Raw genomic sequence first — 22,998 nt, 5'->3', positions numbered from 1 at the left:
AAAAGAAATTGTTCTACCTTGAAATTTAAACAAACCATGTACTCCATTATATATTGTTTTTCCTTCTGGGAGGGTATGTGTGATTAGAATACACATATAGCACAACTGTTCTAATGCATTACATCTAGCCCTTTCTTCCTTTATTTATTTAATGTAATGCCCTTTGTGGGTTTAGACTGCTGGGATGTTTTGGTCTGTGCTAATATTGGTGGTGGTGTTCTGGGAAAATGGCATATGCACCTGGAAAAGCAGCAATGCATCATTCTGTTTTTAAGTCAAATGCAATTTCAGATTTCAAGCTTTCATCCCACTTGGATTGAAATGAGCCGAGATATTAGGTGTGCATTTGAATTTCCTTCTAATGTTTATGTTTTATTTATGAAAAAATAAATACTTGCTTGAGCTTCTGTATAACAAATGCCATGTTAAGAGAAAAAAATACAAAGAAAAAAATGCAGCAAGCAGGCTAAGGAGTATCCCAGTAGGATCTGAAACTCAGGCTCCCTCAATTCTTTTTAATCACCGGACAAACAAAAATGACTTCTAATGCTTTCTTTCAAGCATGCTATTTGGATAAATCCAAGAAATGTTTTAGTGACAGTAAACATTGCTTTAGAAAATGCTCTAGTTTCATTTGAACAAATGCATTGCCAAGTACAGATTATTTGTGAACCTATTTTCTTCTTATCTAGATGGACAGCAGTATTTTTTTTTTTTTTTTTTTTAGCCACATACAGCAGCTGGCCCAGCTGCACTCGAAATCCAGGATGGAGCAGCATGCTATGACTATCACCAGCTGATAGCCTCCAACTGCATTTAGTTTGGGTGGGAAGATAATTACAGTAGGTTAGTATACCCTTTGTTGTGAAATAATGCACTGTTGATAGGAGCTTTACTGTCACTATTTCACTGACTCGCAGCTGCTTCATTAGGAAGTTGCTTCATTGTGTAGGAGGAAATCTTTCTTTATACATATGTTCTAGATAGCTGTTTTCTAAAGTGCCGGGATATGTTAGCATATATTTTGAATAGATTCAAGCTAATCATGTAAAGAGGAGTCAACATCATAAAATTTCAACCTGTAGAACAAAGTGTCTGAAAGGAGGAATATATAAATCAAATAAATTAAATATATAAAATGAGAGATTTGGTTGTGTTGCCACTGAGTATGTGAGGAGAAGTAGAAGGTGTGATTGATAAAAGATATTTATGCAGAAGCAAAGACTTGCATGGTTTGCTTACATAGAACTAGAGAAATGCTGAATAAACCCAGCAATGTGCAGGTAGCAATACAGGGAACTCTCAGTTAGCCTGTACTTGACTGATACCCAATGATTAGAGTCCACATAATAACAGAGCCTGAACACTTAATAGATTCCTATATAAAATACATTATGAGCCTACGGTTCACCATTTGCATGAGTACGTGGGCATGAGGAGAGTTATGCAAGTATTTTATAAACTGTGTGATGGGAGCCAATTTATAAAATACCACATGTTTCTGGCCTGACTGAAGTCGCATATATTTCAGTATGCACAGATATTTGTAATAGGATCATACATACTTTCTTTACTCATTTTGTAAAATTGGCAATACTTTTATGTATATAATGATTATAACATTGTACATGTAATAACCCAGAATTAAAAATGAAGGCAGGAATTTTATAAAGTATGAGCATACTTTTCTTCTAAAAATACATATTTCATTGCATACTTTTAAACTCTAATTGCTGTTATCTCTACCAGGGTACCCAGATCTTCATCAGCTCAACTAGACCCTCCAGTATTTTACCCTGAGCCCCACTGTTTCTCCCAAACTTCACACCCAAATACTGCAGACAAAAATAAAGTTTAATTTCACTTGAGTCAATTAGCAGTTGTCTAGCAAAGTAGCGGCACTCATCTGGATAAGTGTCAATGTATCTGTCTAAATAGCTGCAAAGCTGCTAGTTATCTAACTAAAGGGGTCATTCATCAAAATGTGTTAGGGCTCGAACATGTTAAACAGCTCTAACATGTGCGATAAATAGCGCAACACACCTTAATATGTAATGTTTCATTTAGTATGCAAGTGGGAGGAGTTTGGGTGGAGTTAATGTAAATGAGGGTCTGCTAGCATGAAATGCAATAGAGTACCGCAGGATTTAATTTAAAAAATAATGATACCTTATTTCTTTGCGTTGTCCTTGTGTTAATGGTGTGAAAATATTTTTATCATACAACCTATTATAGTGTGTGGGTTTGTGGACCCTTGGCCCGAGGTGTGAGTTGTTACCACCTGTGAGGAGGAGACCCACAGGCCCACACCATTGGGAGGCGAGGTCAGGCATGGCAGGGAGCTCTGGGTAAGACTGTGGAGAGGTCCTGAGGAATCAGGAGGAATTCCCCAGTAGACAAACAGGCTGATGATAATACCTTGACTGAGACCCCTGAATGGGAAGGCACCAGGCAGGCCGTAGAGTGGAGGGCTTGAAACTGGCATGCAAGAGGGATAGTGGAGAGACACCCCCGAGAGCCGGAGCTGTGGAGCGAGGGAGGTGCCGCTGTAGTGATGCTGGCTAACCCGTGGAGCAGGGAAGCCTGAGTCCGGTCTCCGATAATGACATAGGTAGAACCCGAACAGCGGGGACTACAGACAGTCTCTATATGATAGAGAAGCACAGCCTCGAAGAGCGGGGAGGTGCTGGTAGTTCAGTAGCACGTAAGCACGACCCCGAGGAGCGGGGAGGTGCGGCCAGTCACAGTAAAGCACAAGGACACTGTCCCGAGGAGTGGGACAGTGCTGAGAGTCCAACATAGCTCGTTGGCACAACCCCGAGGAGCGGGAAAGCACTTAAACTCCCGAGCGGTAAATGTGTTCCAGGGGGCAGCCCCGAGGAGTGGGGAGCCTTGCAGAGTAGGACTTCAGGAAGCCTAGATCCAGCCCGAGGAGCGGGGGAGGCCAGGAGACAAGGTCCCCATAAGAGCGCTCACTGGCCCCCGAGGAGTGGGTACCAGACAGAGTCCAAAGTCCAATGGAGTCCAATAGCGTAGCTACAGGAACACGGAACAGGAGCTAGTAGCAACGTACGGAACTTGTTGCCAAGTCGGATAGCTGAGGGCGAAGGTGGAGCTTAAGTACCTTGATCCGATGACATTATCAAGCAGGGGCGCCCCTGAGGTTCCTGCCAAAGAGGCTTCAAAGGAGGGCCCGTTAGGCATGCACACAGCTAGGAAGGCCCGGAGATCACGTAGCTGGCGGCGGTGTCTCTGCCACCATGAGGAGCCTTGGGGAACTTGGCAATAGAGATTGGCCTGTGATGCGAGCAGACCCAGGGAGGGCTGGAGAATGGTGCAGGATGTAAGTAAGCATGCTCGCAGCCATCTGTGACCAACGGACATAACAGTAAACCCCCTCTTAAGGCCCCTCCCCGGGGTTTGGGTTTGCGTGGATGCTTAGCGTGAAACTGCCGAAGGAGAGCCTTGTCCAGGATATTGGCCATGGGTTCCCAGCTGTTCTCTTCAAGCCCAAAGCCCTCCCATGCAAGGAGGTATTCACATTTTCTTCCACGTTTCCTAATGTCCTGGATATCTCGGACCTGATAGGTGATATCTGCCTCTGAAGATAGCAGTAAGGTATCCGGTGGTTTCTTAGAAAATCCGGAGAAAATCAGAGGCTTGAGTAGAGAAACGTGAAAGACATTGTGAATCTTGAGCGAGGAAGGCAGCTGTAGTCGGTAGGTAATGGGCTCAGACGGCGGAGAACCAGAAGGGGCCAATGTACCTAGGTGCAAAGCGGACAGAAGGCAGCTTGAGCTGAATAAATTTGGTACTGAGCCATATCTTATCCCAATGCTGGAATTGGGGTGCTGCGTGATGGTGAGCATCAAAAGCCTTCTTCGATCTCTGAGCAGCTTGCTTAAGCAGTTGGGTCTTCTGCCACAGTTGATGTAATTATTGGGCAGTAGCTTGCACTGCTGAGGAGGCCACGGAGAGTGGGAGTGGAAGTGGAGGCAAAAGATGGTGCCCATAGGCTACCTGGAAGGGTGACGACCCAGTGGAAGTGGGCAGATGGGAGCTTAATTTGAACTCCTTCCAGGGAAGGAGGTTGGCCCATTCGTCCTGCCGCAAACTCACGTAGGCTCACAATTGCTTTAGAGTTCTATTGGTCCTCTCTGTTTGGCCATTGGCTTGAGGGTGGTAAACTGAGGAGAAGTCTAAGGAAATATTAAACTTCTTGCAAAGAGATTTCCAAAAGTGTGTGGTGAATTGAACCCCATGGTCCGAGAGAATATGTTTGGGAAGCCCGTGGAGCCAGAACACATGCTGAAAGAATAATTTGGCCAGCTGGGACACCGTAGGGAGACCTGATAGAACCACAAAGTGTGCCATCTTAGAGAAGCGTATGACAGTGACCCTTATGGTGTTATTCCATTTGGAGATGGGCAAATCCACAATAAAGTCTGTAGCGATATGGTTCCAGGGTTCGCTCGGAATGGGAAGTGGCTGTAAAAGTTCCCAAGGTCGTGAACCCATTGCAAAACCTTTCGCCTTAATGGGCGAGGGACCTCAGTTTTCCCTGGAGGTACTGGGAAGATGGCAGACAAAATGACCTTAGCAGGGTCTATTATATGCCAAGGGGTATCAAGAACATCCTCAGCGATGAACTGCCTGAAGAGGGTGTCGTCACGAGTATTCTTGTTGGCTGGGCAATAACGCAGTATGAAATTGAATCAAGTAAAGAAGAGGGACCAGCGGGCCTGGCGATGGTTTAAACGCTGGGCGTGATATAGATACTCGGGATTTTTATGATCCGTGTATATGGTAATCTGGTGTTGTGCGCCTTTGAGCCAGAGTCGCCATTACTCAAAGGCCAGCTTGATGGCCAACAATTATTTATTCCCGATGCCGTAATTATGTTCTGCCAGTGAGAAGCATCGGGAGAAAAAAAGAACAGGGGTGCAGAGTATGAGTAGGGAGTATTGACTCAGTACGGCTCCTACTCCAACATTGGAGGCATCGACCTCAACCACAAACGGTCGCATATGATCCAGATGGCAGAGACAAGGTTCCTTCAGGAAGGCAGACTTTAGGTCCTGAAAAGAGGTCACAGCTTCGGGCGATCACTGGGAGGGATTGGCCCCCTTGCGAGGCATGGCCGTGAGCGGTGCGGTCAGCATGGAATAATGGTGGATAAAAGAGCAATAGTAATTGGCAAAGCCAAAGAATCTCTGGAGAGCCTTGAGGCCTCTAGGTTGAGGCCAATCACAGATGCTCTTTAATTTTTGAGGATCCATTTGAATCCCCTGACTGGACACCACGTAGCCCAGGAAAGTGCCAGACTCTTGTTTGAAGGAGCACTTTTCAAGCTTAGCGAAAAGTTGGTTATCACGCAGCCGCTAGAGGACAAGAAAGACGTCCTGGCGGTGGCTAGGCAGGTCTTGAGAGAAAACAAGAACATCTTCGAGGTATACAACCACACACTGATAAAGCATATCTCTGAAACCTCGTTCATCAGGTTTTGAAATACCGTGGGCACATTGCAAAGCCCGAACGGCATCACAAGATTTTCAAAGTGACCGTTGCATGTGTTAAAGGCAGTCTTCCACTCGTCGCCCTCGCAGATCTAACCAAATTATAGGCTCCACGAAGGTCTAGTTTTGAAAAGATCTTAGCTCCTTGAAGCCTGTTGAAAAGCTCAGAGATGAGTGGCAGTGGGTAGTGATTCTTGAGAGTAATTTTGTTTAGGACACGGTAGTCCTAAACAAAACAACTTCAAAAAGAATGTATGAACAACTTCAAAAAGAAATTGAAAACATGGTTGTTCAAACATGCCTACCCAGAATAAAAACTCACACCTCCTCCAATAAAAAAAAAAAAAAAAAATAGACCACATTGTGTCTGTTCCATCTTCCTCATACTGAGGAACCATATGTTGTTATCCACTCTCCTCGTTCACACCGAGGAACCATGTTAATGTCAATGTTACTGTTATTTCTCGTCTATCCTATTTAATTATTCACCCTCCTCCCAGTTTCTAATTCCCTGTTAAAATGTAACTTCCATACTTTACCAGTTTTGATGTAAACCGGCATGATGTCCACAACTAATGCCGGTATATAAAAATGTTTAAATAAATAAATAAATAAATAAATAAATAAATAAATAGTCAATGCAAGGACGGAAGAAGCAATCTTTTTTTCCCTACAAAGAAAATACCTGCTCCTGCAGTGGACTTGGAGGACTGGATGAACCCTTTGGCTAAGTTCTCACGAATATATTCTGACATGGCTTGGGTCTCAGTCCATGAGAGAGGGTAGATCCTACCCTGAGGAGATTCCGTGTTGGGCAGTAAATTTATTGCACAGTCAAAGGAGCGATGAGGAGGTAATGTATCTGCAGCATTCTTTGAGAGCACATCGGAAAGGATGCATATTGTGGTGGAAGGCCCGGTAGAGAGGGAGCTGTAGTCAGACAAGGCAGTGGAGATACGGGTTCCAAGCAGTTCTTATGGCAAGCTTGACCCCAACGAGAGAGCTGTATGGTGGCCCAATCGAACTGTGGAGTATGCTGCTGGAGCCAGGGCAATCCCAATTCAACGGGCTGGATGGCGTTGTCCAATATATGGAATGAGATGATTTCCAAGTGCAAAGCTCCAGGGTGTAGCTGGATGGGAGCCGTGGTGTGGGTAACCTCACAAGGAAGAGGTTCCCCATGAATAGATGAGAGTAGTAAGGGCACCGGAGAGCAGATGGTGGGAATCCAAAGGTGTTCGGGGAGTTGCTTTAATATAAAGTTCCCATCAGCCCCGCAGTCCACTTGTGCCAAGGTGTGAAACTCCTGGTTGTCCATCTTGATGGACACAGGAACAGTCAGTGGAGGAGAGAGTGAAGTCAGGACTAGGAGGAGTCCTCCAGCAGAACCTAGGCCCGAGAGTTTCCTGGAAATACTGGGCATGAGACAATGGCATGTCTGGGCTGGCTGTACTACAGACTAGAGATGTGCAATCGTTTATCACGAATTAGGCAATTACAAAGAAATTGCCTAATTCGTCCTGGTTCGGGGACCCCGAAACCCGAAAAGGATTTTCCCCGAACTTCGGGGAAACTTCGTTTTTCCGGTTTGTGTTGGGAGAGGGGCACTTTTTTTTTTTTTTTAATTAAAAACCACCCCAAACATTAAATATAATAACACCCCCTCCCCCTTCCCGATCCCTCCCCCTCCCCAAGACTTACCAACATCCCTGGTGGTCCAGCGGGGTCCCCCCGGTTGCCATTTGACCCTCCGTGGTGTGCCCAGTGTGCTAGTGCCTGCTAGCCATGCTCAAAATGGTGCCGAATAGCCTCTGAACTACTATGTCACAGGGGCTACCGGCGCCATTGGTCAGCCCCTGTCACATGGTAGGAGAACCGACCAATGGCGCCGAAAGCCCCTGTGACATAGTATGGGCAAAGGTTATCGGCGCCATTTTGATTATTGGCAGCCGACGACGACATCGCTCCCAGACCCCCGCCGGACCCCCAGGGATTATTGGCAAGCCTTGGGGGGGTCAGGAGGCCCCCCCAAGCTGGCCAAAAAGCTTGCCAATAATCCCTGGGGGTCCAGCGGGGGTCCGGGAGCGATGTCGTCGTCGGCTGCCAATAATCAAAATGGCGCCGATAGCCTTTGCCCATACTATGTCACAGGGGCTTTCGGCGCCATTGGTCGGTTCTCCTACCATGTGACAGGGGCTGACCAATGGCGCCGGTAGCCCCTGTGACATAGTAGTTCAGAGGCTATTCGGCACCATTTTGAGCATGGCTAGCACTAGCACACTGGGCACACCACGGAGGGTCAAATGGCACCCGGGGGGGACTACGCTGGACCACCAGGGATGTTGGTAAGTCTTGGGGAGGGGGAGGGATCGGGATGGGGGGGGGGTGTATGTAATGTACTAAAATTAATTTAAATGCGTGGGGTGGGGTTTTTTTTTTAGCTTTGTTTTCCCGCGTTGTTTTTTGGCCCGGTTTCGGTTTTCCCCTTTTAGTTTTTTTTTTTTTTTCAAAAAAACTAAACGGGGAAAACCGAACTTTACCATGAAGTATCCGAGTCAAAAAACGACCCAGTAGCAAAACACGAAGCACATCTCTACTACAGACAGAGGCTGGAATGCTGTCGACGGCGTCGTTTCTTAGGAGACAGTCTACTCCTACCCATCTGCATAGGTTCCTCCTCTGATGGATTCTGTGGTGTGCTTACTCGCGGAGAGGAAGAACACTGGGCTCGGGATGGGCCTGCTACAGATTTCAGGCCTGCTCTGGACTCAAGAGAGAGTGTTCTTTTAGTTGACGGTCGATACGCCCAGTGAGGTTAATCAAAAAGTTCAGAGATGAGGGCAATTCACGAGCTGCCAACTCATCTTTAATTCGAAGGCTCAAGCCTTCAAGAAAAATGGAATGTAGACAGTTGGAGTCCCAGTGTAATTCTAAGGCTAGAGTTCAGAATTCAATAACATAGTCCATTAGAGGCCGAGAGCCTTGTTGGAGATGAAGAAGAGATGACCCGGAAAAGGCTTGTCGGCCTGGGTTTTCAAAAATGGACCAAAATAGGGCCAGGAACCCTGGAAGGTCATGGAGGACTGGATCTACTTACTCCCATAGAGGTGACGCCCAGGCCATGGTCTTGTGAGACTGGAAAATTGGGCATCCAAATGGCAGATGAAATTTAATGTGGATAAGTGCAAGGTGATGCATATAGGGAAAAATAACCCATGCTATAATTACACAATGTTGGGTTCCATATTAGTTGCTACAACCCAAGAAAGAGATCTAGGTGTCATAGTGGATAACACATTGAAATCGTCAGTGCAGTGTGCTGCGGCAGTCATAAAAGCAAACAGAATGTTGGGAATTATTAGAAAAGGAATGATGAATAAAACGGAAAAAGTCATAATGCCTCTGTATCGCTCCATGGTGAGACCGCATCTTGAATACTGTGTACAATTCTGGTCGCCGCATCTCAAAAAAGATATAATTGCGATGGAGAAGGTACAGAGAAGGGCTACCAAAATGATAAGGGGAATGGAACAACTCCCCTATGAGGAAAGACTAAAGAGGTTAGGACTTTTCATCTTGGAGAAGAGACGACTGAGGGGGGATATGATAGAGGTGTTTAAAATCATGAGAGGTCTAGAACGGGTAGATGTGAATCGGTTATTTACTCTTTCGGATAGTAGAAAGACTAGGGGGCACTCCATGAAGTTAGCATGGGGCACATTTAAAACTAATCGGAGAAAGTTCTTTTTTACTCAACGCACAATTAAACTCTGGAATTTGTTGCCAGAGAATGTGGTTCGTGCAGTTAGTATAGCTGTGTTTAAAAAAGGATTGGATAAGTTCTTGGAGGAGAAGTCCATTACCTGCTATTAAGTTCACTTAGAGAATAGCCACTGCCATTTGCAATGGTTACATGGAATAGACTTAGTTTTTGGGTACTTGCCAGGTTCTTATGGCCTGGATTGGCCATTGTTAGAAACAGGATGCTGGGCTTGATGGACCCTTGGTCTGACCCAGTATGGCATTTTCTTATGTTCTTATGTTCTTATGTTCTTACCATCAAAAAGGGCCAGGATGTATGTAGTCTTGGTGATCACATATAGGAAGTCGCTGCAGCTGCCCCGAGCGCTTCCCGACTCAACCACCCAGCTCGGCACAATCAGCGCGAAAGACCCACTGGGTTACGAGCCCGCAAACAAGGCCAAGGCTTCGAACCTACCTTGCCCGCACGCGATTGGCTGCTGGACGCATCATCAAGCCCGCCCTCGTCGCTGACGTCAGCTAGGGAGCTGCCAGCCTACCTAGCCGGTAGGCAGACCTCAGGCCCTCCTCTTCGTCGCTGCAGCCGCCCCGAGCGCTTCCTGACTCGAAAACCCGGCTTGGTGCGATCGGCGCAACAGACCCGCCGGGGTCTGAACCCCCAAGCAAGGCCGAGGCTTCAGGCCTACCTTGCCTGCATGCGATTGGTTGCCCTGACGTTGACCCTGACTGCACACCACACCCACCTCAACCCTGGCCTACTTAACCAGGCGATCATCCTCCGGCATCTCACGCCGGGCATCTCGCTCTGAAGGAGCGCGACACCCCTTAGTGTGCCCCTTTGTGTTGCCCTATGTTCCTCTTGCATAGCCTCACTCCACCTCCTATCCCGCACCCGCTTTTACACAGAAATTTTGTCTGTGCCCTGCCTACCTCTCACCAACATTTGATTTCACTCAGCCTGTCCCTCTCATTTATACCACTGCCCCTCCGGACCTCATCCTCCAGGCATCTTGTTCCTGCTCCCATCCCCCCCTCCATCCTTGGCGTACTCTGCTCTTTTACCCTCTGCACTCACAATGCCTTGGTGCCCCCCCACCATTGACAATGCTCTACCACCCTATCCCCACCCTCAGACACCATGCTACTACTGACCACTCCATGCAACCCAAAAGCCACCACGATCACCACAGATCACTTCTCCCCATCATGCTCACCCCACTCACCCAACTAATTGGCCTTACCACTTTTATAATCCTCCTCCTTAATGCCCAGTCCATCATCAAGAAAACAATCTTACTCAATGATATTCTCCTTGACAATAGCCCAGACATCTGTGCTATCACTGAAACTTGGCTAAAGGACTCTGACTCCGTTCTATTAAAGCAACTTCCTAATGATGCCTATGACATTTTCTCTATCCATAGACCTAAAAAAAAAGGAGGAAGCCTCCTTCTCGCAGCAAAAAAGGTCTTTAAATTAATACCCCAACCCATCTCCCTACCTCACAAACTCGAAATCAGTCTATTCAAATCTCCCAACCTCCAAATCTACCTAACCTATGCCCCGCCTGGGCTTCTTGATATAAACCCTTCCCCCATTATAGAATATATCTCCAAAAACATAGACATACATACGCCTGCAATAATCCTTGGAGATTTTAATCTCCACATTGACTCAGTACCCCTATTTCCCTCTTGCAATTCCTTTTTGATCTCACTCAATGCCCAATCCAACACACAAGGCAGGCCACACTCTCAATCTTATATTCACCAACTCACTCATCCAACCTGACCATCCTACATGCAAGCATATCCCCTGGTTGACCTTTTCCTGATTGAAACCACCTGCTCCATAAAAAATACTATCATCCCCACAGGCACTAAATAAACCATCCACTTCAGAAAACCTTGCAAAAAAGATGACCTTATAACAGTCCTCTCAAATGAACTCAACCAGCTTGACTTGACAGATGCCGACTCTGCCATATCCTCCTGGAATCAACTCACTAACTCTGTCGCCAACAAGCTATGCCCCACACAATATCGAGAAATAAGTCCCTCTAACAGCAGGAAGAAACCTTGGTACATGCCTGAGCTTAAAACAATGAAACATAATCTTAGAAAACTAGAAAGGAGTTGGCACAGGGATCCATCTCCCATACTACTGGCGAGGTTCAGATCTTACCTTCACACTTACCACCAATCTTTAGACAGAACTAAAAGGGACTTCTACACCCATAAAATTCACCAATTCCAATTCAATCCTTGTGCCCTGTTCGAATACCTAACAAGCCTAACCAAAACTAACCCCAACCTAATTCCCAACACTAATGATAAAGCCAAATGTGAAGAACTAGCACAATTCTTCCACAATAAAATTAATAAAATCATGTCATGCTTCTCTAATACATACACACCCCGACCCACCCAGTGTACTAACACATCAGCCATACTTAATTCTTTCGAGACAACTACATCCTTAAAGATAGCATCCATCCTAAAGAAAATTAAACCCTCACTGCACCCCACTGACACCATCCCCACTAAAGCCCTCCTAACCATACCTGACGTAATCGCCAAACCCATCTGCAACATCATCAACAGATCCATCATTCTGGGCACAGTCCCCAACCAACTTAAACAAGCCATAGTGAAACCGATCCTAAAAAAACCTATACTAGACCCCAGTGACCCAGGCAACTTTCGCCGCATTTCCAACCTTCCCTTCTTAACAAAAATCCTTGAAAAAAACATTAATCGCCAACTCACCGATTATCTAGATGAACATCATATACTCTTCCCCTCACAATATGGTTTCCGAAAACACCGTAGCACCGAGACCCTCCTCACTTCCCTTACTGACCACATCATAAAAGGTCTTGACAAAGGCCAATCATTCATCTTGGCCCTGCTTGACATATCTGCAGCATTTGACACTGTCAACCACACCATTTTAATAGAACGCCTCAAAGAAATCGGCATCTCCGGCATCACACTTTGCTGGCTTCAATCATACCTCAATGATAGACAATACAGAGTAAAAATTGGGAACTGCGAATCTAACCCCACTAACCTCAGGCAAAGCATCCCGCAGGGCTCCTCATTATCCTCCACCCTATTTAATATCTATCTACTCCCCCTCTGCCATCTCCTCTCTGATCTGGGTCTTCCACATTTCATATATGCGGACGACGTCCAATTAAGGACACTCTTTGTGAAGCCATTAAGACCTGGAACACTGCCTTTGCAGCAATTAGCACCCTCCTTGCAAACAACTTCTTGGCACTCAACACTACCAAAACCGAGCTCCTACACATCACACCCCACAATATGGACCTTAGCCCCCCCGCCTATCAACCTCCCCACTGACATCTCCCTGTCTCAACATATACGCAGCCTTGATGTCACCCTGGATAACCATCTAACACTAAAGAAGTTCATCAACGCCACCCTAAAAGACGGCTTCTTTAAGCTACACACGTTAAAAAAACTTAAAACCCTGTTACATCTCAATGATTTTTGGACAATCCTCCAATCCTTTATACTGTCAAAAAATTGACTACTGCAATGCCATCCTCCTGGGCCTGCCTAAAAATGCTACCCAACCCCTCCAAATGCTCCAAAATGCCGTTGCCCGGATCCTCACCAACACCCACAGAAATGACCACATTACCCCTGTCATCAAACATTTACACTGGTTACCAATCTCTTCAAGGATCCAATACAAGACCCTTACACTCATCCATAAAGCTCTTCACAACCAAAACATGACCTGGTTCAGAGTTCCTCATATTTTGCACTGCTGCCAGACCCACTAGAAACCAATATCTGGCTACATTGCACACACCCTCACCTATACATTAGGGATGTGAATCGTGTGCCCTATCGTCTTAACGATCGAAATCGTTTGTCAGGAGAAGAAAATCGTGTTTGGCACGATTTTTTAGTTAAAAAATCGTTAAAAATTGTTTTTTCCAATTAGTGCGCACTAACTCGAGTTAGTGCGCACTAACTCCCAGTTAGTGCGCACTAACTGAAAATGATACAATTTGACACTTTTCAGGTCAGTTAAGGTCAGTTTAGGAATGAATATGTATTCCTATTGGCTGCCCTCTTATTTATTCATGTTACCAAGGTTCCCACTGACAGTATATGGGGGATGGGAAATGGAAACAGTTGGTAGCTTGACAAAAAAAGTAATGTGATCAGTCAATGTGACTAGAACTTGTGCCCTAACCCTGATACCAGGGGTGTTGTGATCTTCCTGCACACAGTGCCCTAACCCTGGCACCAGGGGTGTTGTGATCTTCATGTACACAGTGCCCTATCCCTATTAATACCAGGAGTGTTGTGATCTTCCTGCACACAGTGCCCTAACCCTGACACCAGGGGTGTTGTGATCTTCCTGCACACAGTGCCCTATCCCTATTAATACCAGGAGTGTTGTGATCTTCCTGCACACAGTGCCCTAACCCTGACACCAGGGGTGTTGTGATCTTCCTGCACACAGTGCCCTATCCCTATTAATACCAGGAGTGTTGTGATCTTCCTGCACACAGTGCCCTAACCCTGATACCAGGGGTGTTGTGATCTTCCTGCACACAGTGCCCTATCCCTATTAATACCAGGAGTGTTGTGATCTTCCTGCACACAGTGCCCTATCCCTATTAATACCAGGAGTGTTGTGATCTTCCTGCACACAGTGCCCTAACCCTGACACCAGGGGTGTTGTGATCTTCCTGCACACAGTGCCCTATCCCTATTAATACCAGGAGTGTTGTGATCTTCCTGCACACAGTGCCCTAACCCTGACACCAGGGGTGTTGTGATCTTCCTGCACACAGTGCCCTAACCCTATTAATACCAGGAGTGTTGTGATCTTCCTGCACACAATGCCCTAACCCTGATACCAGGGGTGTTGTGATCTTCATGCACACAGTGCCCTAACCCTGACACCAGGGGTGTTGTGGCTTTACAGACAGGGGGGAGCTTCCTGACCCTCACTCCTCCCCTCCCCCATGTCCCAGCCAGTGAATGGTGTGTGGGTGAGGGGGGGGGGGAGGATGGTGAGGCTGAAACAGCTCCTTCCCTGCATTACTAGTGAGAGGCTGGCTTCACAGACAGGGGGGAGCTACCTGACCCTCACTCCTCCCCTTTCCCATGTCCCAGCCAGTCGCACATGCTCAGTCCTGCCTTTTCCACAGCTGGAGTCAGTGTGTGCAGTAAAGGAGACCTGTGCACAGGAAGCAATGATGTGACTGCTGGAGTGGTGCACTGCCTGCCTACCTAGGCTTGAATATATTAATGCTGCAGTACTAATAAAAATAAATTATAATTCTGCTAAAATGCCACTAGCCTCACCAGTTACACTAGGCTAGTAGCCTAGTCAGACATTCACCACCACCTAATAATAATTAATTATTAATTCAGTGATATAATAAATCATTTAAAAAAAATTGAGTAGGTTAATATAATAGATGACTGTAGTAGATTGAATAAAGATCTGATGTTTCTGCTCTCCTCACACCAAACAAAAGCAACACACAAGCAGAGAAGCCATTCTTATAAAGCTGAGCTAGTGAGTTAAGTAGGAGGAAAAGTAAACATACTGGTGGCCAGTGTGGCTACTTAAAAAATGCACTTACCAACAATCAATTACCACATATATTTGAACTGTGTAGTTCCAGCCAGGACCACCTTTCTAAAATGCACAGTGATTGGCAAATTCAACAAGCACTAGCATTTCACGTGCCTGCTATCAAAAATAATAAACAAACAAGTTCTAGTCACATGAGTGATGATCATCACATTACTTTTTTTGTCAAGCTTCCAACTGTTTCCATTTCACATCCCCCCAACCATTACCTCAGTGGGAACCTTGGTAACATCAATAGATAAGAGCACAGCCAGCCAATAGGAATACATATTCATTCCTAAGTGACCTTTACTGACCTGGGAAGTGTCAACACTTTGTTTCATTTTCTGTTGGTGTTCGTGAGTTTCCAGTTCCATTTCCCATCCCCCCAACCATCACCTCAGTGGGAACCTTGGTAACATCAATAGATAAGAGGGCAGCCAGCCAATAGGAACACATATTCATTCCTAACTGACCTTTACTAACCTGGAAAGTGTCAATTTGTATCATTTTCTGTTAGTGCGCACTAACTCGAGTTAGTGCGCACTAACTGGGAGTTAGTGCGCACTAACATGATTAAGGATTTTTTACGATAAATCGTTAGAATTTCTATTGTATTGTGTTCTATAACGATTTAAGACAATATTAACATTATCGGACGATAATTTTAATCGTTGAAAAACGATTCACATCCCTACTAAACATACCAAACTCGGAGGCCAGAAGGAGAAAGAACAAACTTTACCTGAGGAGCTGCATACCAGGGGTGAGATAAGACGCCCCGACGGTGATTGACACCAGCAGCTGTTTTCCTCACGCTGGGCACGGCTTTTGGAGGCAGGTCTTGGAAGGTGAATAAAAAGTGATTACCTGATTCTTTAACCTGAGGCCAGAAGGAGAAAGAACAAACTTTACCTGAGGAGCTGCATACTGGGGGTGAGATAAGACGCCCCGATGGTGATTGACACCAGCAGCTGTTTTCCTCACGCTGGGCATGGCTTTTGGAGGCAGGTCCCGGAAGGTGAATAAAAAGTGAGTTCCTTGCAGCGCGCAGCAGAGCCAGTACGTCGCTAAAGCCGCGTGCGCTTAAGGGGCGCGTGGTATAGCGGGCTTAGCCGGGCTTCGCCGGACTTAGCTGGACTAGCGTTTTTTGTTTTTTATATTCCTAAAGAACCGAACTGATATAATGAATCATATTTGAACAGCGTTCTAGGTATGAAATTCTCCTTAATATAATGTTATTGTCTCCTAAGAGCCTCCTCAAAGTAAAATCTGTATTATAATTGATTTATCTCTTGGACACAATTCACTGACTGGATATTTCCTGTTTGATTTATCTTGATAAGATGCCCCACACCAAAAGGAAGGCTAAACTTAAGCCTTCAGTTGGAGTGAGTGCTGTGGAATTAGGTCAAAGGACTGTGTCTGAGTGGTTGGGCTCTCCAAGTTATTCCCCAATAGGACAGATCGCTGAGGAAGAGGTAGTTGAGTGGAGTCCCCTTCCTCTGATTGAGTAGACATGTTTAAGTCCAGGGGCACCGGTAACACCACCACCACCTGGTAGTGAAGGGGGAATATCCCCTGTGAAACCAGAATTTGAGTTTGAAGGGATATCGAGATCTCCAGATTTATTACATGATGAGAATCAAAAAGAACTTGATACGAATACATCTAAGAAAGAAGAACAAAAACTTTTACATCTGAGCATAACTGAGAATGTGGATGTTTCCTTTAAAGGAACTAGTACCCCGAGGTTAAATAACCCTAATAATAGGGAACAAGATAATGTTGATATAATAATTAAAACAGATAAGATACTAGAAAAACCTGCCAATATAATGCTGGATAATGTGTTGAATTACTTGGTTAAATTAGATTTATCAATTAATAAATTGACAAAAGAGGTAATGAAAACCACAAATTCATCTGTTCAGAACTCTGCAAAAGTGGAAGAACAGAGGAAAGAAAAAGTAAAGATAGATAACCAGGTCTCACAAATAGAGAAAATACAATCTTATCAAATAAATACTGAACAGGAATTTAATAAAAGAATAGAAAACATTGAAAACTCGATTAGATCCTTGAATTTAAGGGTTAATAATTTCCCTATTATTAAAAAGCTAGAACCAACTGAGTTATTTAGAAATGATCTAAAACAGCTTTTGAAGATTTCAGATAATTGTTTACCTGTTATTGTTAAGGCTTTTTATTTAGGATCAGGAGATAGGGGAAGTAAATGAGATCAATTGGGTAAAGAGGTGAGAGAAGGTGAAAAAGAACAATTGGTTCAAAAAGAACCTCAAGATGAATCACTGGAGTTATCTGACCTTTTGCAGAAGTCTCAAGATGAATTAGTGGTTAAAATAAGTGGAACCTTGTTGGTCCAATTTGCATTCATTACAGATAAAGATAATGTGATGAGATCATTCTTTTGTAATCGTTCTGAAATATACTAAGGGGATAAAACATGGATATTTCCAGATCTTGCTAAAAAAAAAAAAAACAGTTAAGGAGAAAGACATTTTTATCACTTAAAAAAGGGGTAATTGACAAAGGGGGTTATTTTATGCTTAAATATCCATGTAGATGTATCATACAATTAGAAGGGAAAAACTATATATTTACAAATTCTGAAGATCTCAAAGCCCTTTTAGAGGTATAAATCCGGTAGTAAATATTAAAGTAAGGGTCCTAGATAATGTTTGCCTTGTACGTTTAACCTTAAAATCATGCTCAAAGAAATATAAAAACTTTACTTTGTATTTGCCTGATATAAGTGACTGATTGAGAAAATAGACACTGATATGGGATTGTTTTTCCTTTTTGTATAAAATATCAATCAGAAGCTATGATATGGTAACTGGCTATATTATTTGTTGTTTATGATTTTAGAAGCAATAAATAAAGAATTGGAAAAAAAAAAACATACCAAACTCACTTCCACCAAGAACTGTGCTCTCTCTCTATTGCCATCCTTTCCTATGGAACAACATACCCTCCACTCTCCGCCAGGAACCATGCCCAAAAACATTTAAACAGAATCTCAAGACCTGGCTTTTCAAGCAGGCTTACACATGAACTATTATACATGAACTACCTTTCCCCCCTCATATACAAGCCCACCGTCCCTCCTTTGGCTCCTCCCCCTGGCCCGGCTCCTCCCTTGGCTCCTCCCCCTGGCACGGCTTCCCACCACTGCAGTCCCACCCCCTGCCCTTCCTCCCCCCGCTCATACCCCCTTCACATGCTCCTCCTGCTTCTCCCCCTGCCCAGCCTCCCCCTTCTGCCTCCCTTCTAAGACCTGATCCTGTTCCAGTTATTCCCAACTTTGATAATATGTGAATACTTTTCCACGCAAACGCTCCCCCAGCGTGCTTATCCCCTGCAGGTAAATGTTATTACCTGTTGCCCTAGTAATTGTATAAAATTTTATATAAATCCTGTTTATGTAGTTTTTGGTATAACAATTGTATAATATTGTAGTTCTTCTTCCTCCCGGTGCCCCGGTAGCCCGAAATCTATCTTTACATGTTCCTTATTATATGTAAAGCCTGTTCACTGCATTTCGTTCTCATGTAAACCGATGAGATATTCCCAAAGACTGTCGGTATATAAATTCTTAAATAAATAAATTAATAAATTAATAAATTAATAAATAAATAAATAAAGTACACTGGTTGTAGACAGAAGTGCATATTGCACTGATTCAAGAAACCCCTGCACAGGAGAGGGTTCCCTGAAAAGTGTGGCGGCGCCGGCAAGGGTACAGTCAGTTGAGGAGCTGGTGCAGAGGTGGAGGTATTGAGCTTGATAGACATCATAGTAGCTGTCACAGTAGCATCTAGACTAGAGCTCAAGTTCTTTATGGCAGCTGCCAGAGATTCAAAGATTTTCTGTTGTTCGCTGATTCTTTGTGCCAGGCCAGAAATGGCCTGGAGAGCCGAGACCTCTGCTGGTTCCATGGACTTGGCAATCTGTTATGGTTTTTGGATTTGTGGACCCTTGGCCCAAGGTGTGAGTTGTTACCACCTGTGGGGAGGAGCCCCACAGGCCCACAATGTCAGGAGGCAAGGTTAGGCACGGAAGGGAGCTCTAAGTAAGACTGTGAAGAGGTCCCGAGGAGTCAGGAGGAATTCCCCAATAGACAAAGCCTGTTCTGTCGATAATACCTTGACTGACGATAATACCTTGACTGAGACCCCCGATGGGGAAGTAACCAGGCAGGCCGTAAAGTGGGAGACTTGAGACTGGCATGCAGGAGGGATAGCGGAGAGACACCCCCGAGGGGCGGAGCTGCAGAGTGAGGGAGGTGCAGCTGTAGTGAAGCTGGCTAACCCGTGGAGTAGGGAAGCCCGAGTCCGGTCTCTGATAATGACATAGGTAGAACCCGAAGAGCAGGGAGCATAGACAGTCTCTGTATGACAGAGAAGCACAGCCCCAAGGAGCGGGGAGGTGCTGGTAGTACAGTAACACGTAAGTGCAACCCCGAGGAGTGCAGAGGCGCGGACAGTCACAGTAAAGCATAAGGACACTGTCCCAAGGAGCGGGACGGTGCTGAGAGTCTCTTGAAAAGTAGGAGGACGCAGTCCCAAGGAGCAGAGAAGTGCTGACAGTCCAACACAGTATGTTGGCACAACCCGAGGAGCTGGGAAGCACTTAGAGTAAACACCCGTGTGGTAAAGGTGTTCCAGGAGGCAGCCCCGAGGAGCAGGGAGCCTTGCAGAGTAGGACTTCAGGAAGCACAGAGCAAACTCAAGGAACGGGGAAGGCCAGGAGACAAGGTCCCTGTAAGAGCGCTCACTGGCCCCCGAAGAGCAGGTTCCAGAGTCCAAAGTCCAACGGAGTCCAATAGCGTAGCCACAGGAACACGGAACAGGAGCTAATAGCGACGTACGGAACTTGTTGCCAAGTCGGTTAGCTGAGGGCGAAGATGGAGCTTAAGTACCTTGATCTGATGACATCATCAGGCAGGGATGCCCCCGAGTCTCCCGCCGAAAATGCTTCAAAGGAGGGCCCAGTGACGCACACGCCTAGGAAGGCAAGGAGACAAAGTAGCTAGTGGCAGTGTCTCGGCCGCCAAGAGGAACCATGGGGAATGCAGTGGTAGAGATTGGCCTGTGCCATGAGCAGACCCAGAGAGGGCTGGAGAATGGTGCAGGATGTAAGTAAGCGCAGTCTCAGCCGTCTGCAACCAATGGGCATAACACAACCACTATTGCTTCGCTGAGAGAGATTGATAGAGAGAGAAAGCAGTTTAATAGGGCTAATAGGACTCTCTATATAAGTACCACTATAGATGGGCATATTCATCTCAGGATGGGTTTGGAGGGGTGGTATGTTTGGGGTAGTGGTGTTATATATACGTCAGGGGAATTAACTGCAAATTTGATATCACTAAAGAATTTCTATCATTTGAATTGAAGAAAAGTACCCCAAACTCATTCTGAGTTAAATGTGCCCATCTACAGTGGTACTTATGAATAGAATCTTATTTGCCCTATTAAAATGCTCTCTCTCTCTGCGATGCAATAATAGCTGTTGTTATGTGATAAAAACATATAATATGTGATAATGTACTGTGTGTTGTAATATTTGTCGATGCAGTAAGGCTACAATTTTCCTAACCACACCCATTTTTTTAATGCAGGTGCTATTTCTGCTATATTTGTAGCATTTTTCTAGCTGTCTCACTTAGCTGGATAAATAGTGGTTAAGACTTATCCAGCTAAATAGTGGTTTTCCTCCTACTTAATCAGGTAAATCAAAACTTGTTCAGAAAGTGCCACTACTTAGCTGGATGACTCGGAATTTAGCCTGTGCAGTATGCAGTATATACACCTATTTTTAAAGTGACATGCAAGAACATTTAGCATGCATGATTTAGATACATTATCTCCTGTAAGTCGACTTTTACATGTGTAAATCAGAAGATTTTTTAACATGTGCACAGCAATGAAATTACCAGTTTTACTAATTAATCTTCAAGTTTGCCCAATCCATCTCTAGGTCATCGAGACCCTGCTGGATCTGCCGCATAAGTAGCCCTAATTCACCCAGAACTCTCACCCAGTTAATATTTCATTTCTAAAACATTTATAATCACTTAATTCAGATTAAGTGAATATAAACATGATTACATATAAGCAAGGATTTGGTGAGAGACGAAATGGTAGAGGGGCCACTTGGCAATAGTGATCTTAACATGATCATATTTGAACTAATAACTGGAAGGGGAACAATAAGTAAATCTATAGCTCTAATACTTAATTTTCAACTGGGAAACCTTGATAAAATGAGGAAAATAGTTAGAAAAAACTGAAAGGTGCAGCTGCAAAGGTTAAAAGTATTCAACAGGCATGGACATTGTTTAAAATTACAATTGTAGATGTGCAGTCCAGATGTATTCCACTCATTAAGAAAAGTGGAAGAAGGCAAAATGATTATCAGCATGGATAAAAGGTTGGTGAATGAGGTTATTTTAGCCAAAAAAATATCTTTCAAAAATTGGAAGAAGGATATAGCTGAAGAAAATAGGAAGAAGCATAAGCATTGTCAAGTTAAGTGTAAAACATTGATACGACAGGCACAGAGAGAATTTGAAATGAAGTTGGCTGTACAGGCAAAAACTCATAATAAAAACTTTAAAAAATATATCAGAAGTAAGAAACCTGTGAGGGAGTTGACTGGACCATTAGATGACCAAGGGGTTAAAGGGGCTCTTAGGAAAGATAAGGCCATTGCAGAAAGACTAAATACATTCTTTGCTTTTGTATTTGCTAATGAGGATGTTGGGAAGATACCAGTTTCAGAATGGTTTTCAAGGGTGATGAGTCAGATGAACTGAACCAAATCACCATGAACCGGGAAGATGTAGTAGGCCAGATTAACAAACTAAAGAGTAGCAAATCACTTGGACCTGATGGTATACATCCCAGGGTTCTAAAGGAACTAAAAAATAAAATTTCAGATCTATTAGTTAAAATGTGTAACCTATCATTAAAACCATCCACTGTACCTGAAGACTGAAGGTGGCCATTTTTTTGAAGAGGATAATAAATATGTGGATAAAGGTGAACCGGTAGATGCAGTTGCTCAGCAGTGCATGATTCGGAGGGAGGTATCTTCAATGGATACTAATGACGCATTAGAATTAAGGCATCCCAAAAGTGAGGTTCCAATAAAAAGAAAAATAGTCCAAGTGCCTGTAATTAAAAACTCACCTGAGCTAAAAAAATTTGTTAACTCTATCAATTAAAAAGCAGAATGAAAATACAAACAAAAAACAAACTTTGAAATGTTTGTATGCTAATGCCAGAAGTCTAAGAAGTAAGATGGGAGAATTAGAATGTATAGCAGTAAATGATACCCAAAATCATATGCACTGGGAAATATGTATAGAGGGATTCAAAATTTTCAATATACAAAAAACTCTGCTGAAAATCACCTCTTCAATAATAATTTTGCCAGAATTGATAGTACATCTAAATGTTGATCTATACCCTCTCATATGAGTTGACATTACATTTTCAATACCTTTTATGATGATTTACTCAACCACTTTAGAAAAAATTTTTATAGGAAGGACGGAAAAGTTTCATACTTTGTATCTTTGTGCCCCAGCAATTGGATGATCTAATTGTTTGTAATCATCAACAATCCTCCTCCAACCATTTTTTTATTTTTGTATACATATTGTGTGAATATAAAAATTTTTTATGTAAATGCCATGTCAGACTTGTAGCTGTTGTGCGCTTACGTATGCTGTCCGCCCTTAAATATATTAACGGGCGGATTTTAAAAGCCCTGCTCGCGTAAATCCGCCTGGATTTACGCGAGCAGAGCCTTGCGCGCCGGTGCACCTATTTTCCATAGGCCGCCGGCGCGCGCAGAGCCCCGGGACGAGCGTAGGTCCTGGGGTTTTTGGAAGGGAGCATGTCGGGGGCGGGACCCGATGATGCGGCGTTTCGGGGGCGGGGCACGACGTTTCGGGGGCGGGACCGGGGGCGTGGCGCCGGCCCGGGGGCATGGTCCAGGCCTTCGGACCAGTCCCCGGGTCGGAGCACGGCGCGCCAGCAGTCCACTGGCG

Source organism: Rhinatrema bivittatum, chromosome 2 (assembly GCF_901001135.1).
Source record: "Rhinatrema bivittatum chromosome 2, aRhiBiv1.1, whole genome shotgun sequence".
NCBI classification, from domain to species: Eukaryota; Metazoa; Chordata; class Amphibia; order Gymnophiona; family Rhinatrematidae; genus Rhinatrema; species Rhinatrema bivittatum.
Note: the sequence above shows the minus strand (reverse complement) of the source record.